Genomic DNA, 3,823 nt, shown 5'->3' with positions numbered 1-3,823 from the left:
CATAGCTACTCTAGAGTCTAGAGCAATTTAAAGAAATATTTTCAGCTCAGCCTCTTAGGGAGTCAGTGAAGAAGAAAAGCAACAATTCATCTGTAACTACTTAGAATCCTGGAGTATGTTAATAACTATTCCTATGGAGAGGCATTTTACAAAAGAGTTTACTATCCATGAATACACTTCTTTTTAAACTAAGGACTAGAATTGGCAAAGTTTGTCTTTGTCTGGAAAGTTTGTCTTTGGTGGCTAAAAGACAGGTGCCAATACAGTTCTGTGAAGGCTCTTGAAACTATCTGAGGATGACAAAAAAAAAAATCAACTAGAAAAGCTATCAAAATTATGAGTTAGCTAGAAGTCATTCAAGAAATTACTAAGTGAAAGCTTTTTTAAGATGTATTTACAGATAGAAGTAGAATAAATTTAGCTAGAAATTAAATACAGATTTCTTAAAAATATCTTCATGATGTTCTGCATTTATGTATTGTTAATATCCACTTTGATTAATTTCTCTACTTGGTTCTGTTTACATAATTTTAAAATGTGTCTAACTAAAGGGATCATAATAATTACTCCAGAACCGTCAGCCCCTTTGTGTCTCCAGCAGCAAAGAATGGTATGCTTTAGTATTTTAAGTTATTTAATTTCTAACTAACAAAATATTTTAAAACTAATATAGATTTTATAGTCTATTTTATAGTCCAAATAACACTATATTTAATCATGGAACACATTTTTTTCAATAATTTCTTCTGAATATGAACACTCTGAGTAAAAGACAATCAGATAAAGGCATTAAATTTTTGTGAAGAGATTTCACTAGGAAACCATCTAAGAATTTATTGTGTGACTCATTAAGGATTTATTCAATATTTACAATGAATTGTCCGTTGATTTACTATGTAGAGGGAAAATGGCACTGGATTACATGATGGAAGTTTAGGGGCCCATAAAAATTAAGATTTCAAGAAATACTGTATATGCTTTCAAATAGCTTATCATTTTAGATCAGTGAATTAAAATCTCAGTGAAACACAATATGCTGTTACATATAAAGAGCTGATATCATAAACTATTAGTGTGGCATGCGTTGCACAGTGGTCTTGATTTACTTTGTCAAGAATCTAATCTTCAGTATCTTTAACAACTGGTAGCAGGGAGGTGTGAAACCACATACAGGTAAGGTAATAAGTTCTCTCCCTAAAGTCTTAGCTTTAGAAGTTTCTTGAACTGGGTTAGGTTGAGTGGGAAGTGATAAAATAGGTAAGGAAGTAGTTTAATTTACTAGATATTCTGAAACAAAGACTACTTCTCTCTCTCTCTTTCTCTCTCCCTTTTTCTCCCAATCATTGTTATTGAGTAATGCATATTTGTAATATGGAAAGATGTGTGGCCATATCTGTGTGGATTCAATACAGACATGTTCACTGTCAACATTTCATTTCTCTCTACATTCTTTCTAATTTAGACCTAAAACTGGCTTAGCATAGGATGCTGAGGTTGCCTATAAGAAAGAAAAAAAATTTCCTCTTCTTTCCATGTCTATGTTTGAAAATAATAAATCTATTGTATAACGTAGTAAAAAATAAATTAGACTGGGAATCGATTGAGTATGGATTTAATTTCAGGTCTACTTATAAGTAGCCAATAATTAGCAGGGTGACTATGAGCAAGTTATTCACCACTCTTCGTCTGGGTTTCCCTATTTGTTGAAGAGATTGGATGGAGAAACTTCTAAGACTTCTGTCACTGCTGTGATTCTCTGACTCTAAGAATTTACTGAGTTAGCCCTCTGTAAGCATTGTGGACAATACAGAAATAGTATTAGATATTATCTCTGCCCTCAAGGCCTTTGCAATCTAATCATGATTGAACAATAGACTAATATGACAAGTTGCTGGGAAAAAAAATACAAATCTAATAGATACAGCTGTATGCTTTGTCTCCTAAGAGCTTTGTAAAGAGCTCTCCTCTTTTCTGAAACACCCCTCATTCCAAGATACCCCACTCTCTTGGGGCGCCTGGGTGGCGCAGTCGGTTAAGCGTCCGACTTCAGCCAGGTCACGATCTCGCGGTCCGGGAGTCGAGCCCCGCGTCAGGCTCTGGGCTGATGGCTCAGAGCCTGGAGCCTGTTTCCGATTCTGTGTCTCCCTCTCTCTCTGCCCCTCCCCCGTTCATGCTCTGTCTCTCTCTGTCCCAAAAATAAATAAACGTTGAAAAAAAAAATTTTTAAAAAAAGATACCCCACTCTCCCGGTTTTCCTCCTACTTCACCAACTGCTCCTCTCATTCACTTTGCTGACACCTTTTTTCCTCACTAAGTATTCTGTTCCTGTGTGAGACCTCTTCCATCTTTGCATACTTTCTCCATATATGATCTTATTGATACTCTTGCCTTTAAATGCTATCTATATTCCGCTGATTCTCACATCTATGTTTAGCCTAGATTTTCCTTTGAGCTTCTGGCTCATGTTTTAAACTACCTACTTGATCTCTCATGTGGTTGGTTTATAGAAGCTTTGATTTTAAACACATCTTATACCGAATTCTTGCTTCCTCTCCTCTCTCAGTCCTCTTAGTAATATCAAGTCCATCCATCTTACCATTGTTGTTCAAGCCAGAAATCTTAGACCCATTCTTGATTTCTTCCTTTCTTCCTTTCATGGCCAAGCTATCAGTATATCCTGTTTCTTCCTCTGAGGTTTATTGTGCCCCTATTCACTTCTCTTCATCACCACCCTGCCATCTTGGTCCAGACAATTACTCTTTCTCATTTGGACCATCACAGAACCACTAATTGACATTTCACATCCACTCTTGTCATTTACCGTTTTTTCCCCAAACAGCAGTTGGAGTAATCTTCTTAATACAGAAATCAGATTATATCAAACATCACAGCACAGTCTGCACATCACTCTTGAAAATTAAGCATTTTGCCATGGCCAGTTAAAGCCTTGAATAATGAAGCCTTGGACCAGCTCTATGGTTTCATGTTGCAGCTCCTTCCCAGGGCCCTTTCCTCACACTCAAGCTCCACTAGCTTTTCTTCGTTCTGTGAACAACCCAGGTTCTTTTCTGCCTCAAAGCCTTTGCATTTTTTTTTCTTCCTTCTGCCTGGATTACTTTCCTTCTATTCATATGCAAGACTGACTCTTTCTCATCTTTCCATCAACTTTGTCACCTCTTTAAGAGGTTTTCTGGGGCCTCCTGTCTAATATAGTTCCATTCCCTATTAGTCTTAACAACATTGCTACCCTTTTCTACTGCACTCAGTACAACTTTTATTTATTTATTTGTTTGTTTATTTATTTTTGTAGATAGTCCTCCTGAGGCTGCCACTATTAGATAACTACCCAATATTCAGCCATACTTCTTTTTTTTTTTTTTTAATTTCTTTTTTTTTTCAACGTTTATTTATTTTGGGACAGAGAGAGGACAGAGCATGAACGGGGAGGGGCAGAGAGAGAGGGAGACACAGAATCGGAAACAGGCTCCAGGCTCTGAGCCATCAGCCCAGAGCCCGACACGGGGCTCGAACTCACGGACCGCGAGATCGTGAACCTGCTGAAGTCGGACGCTTAACCAACTGCGCCACCCAGGCGCCCCCAGCCATACTTCTTATTAAGAAAACACTTGATAGTCTTTGGGTGACCACTGCACCCAGATAAACAAAATTACCCACTCTCCTAAGCTCTCTTGCTGTGAGGGGTGGCAATGTGATACAGGTCTGGTCACTGAGTCATCAGCTGATGACTTCAGAGGAAGGTCCTTGCTTACCTGTACTTCTGGGGAGTTCTTGCTTACAAATATCCTCCTCCTTCTAGAACTCT

The sequence above is a fragment of the Lynx canadensis genome, chromosome F1 (genome assembly GCF_007474595.2).
Source record: "Lynx canadensis isolate LIC74 chromosome F1, mLynCan4.pri.v2, whole genome shotgun sequence".
Classification (NCBI taxonomy): Eukaryota; Metazoa; Chordata; class Mammalia; order Carnivora; family Felidae; genus Lynx; species Lynx canadensis.
Note: the sequence above shows the minus strand (reverse complement) of the source record.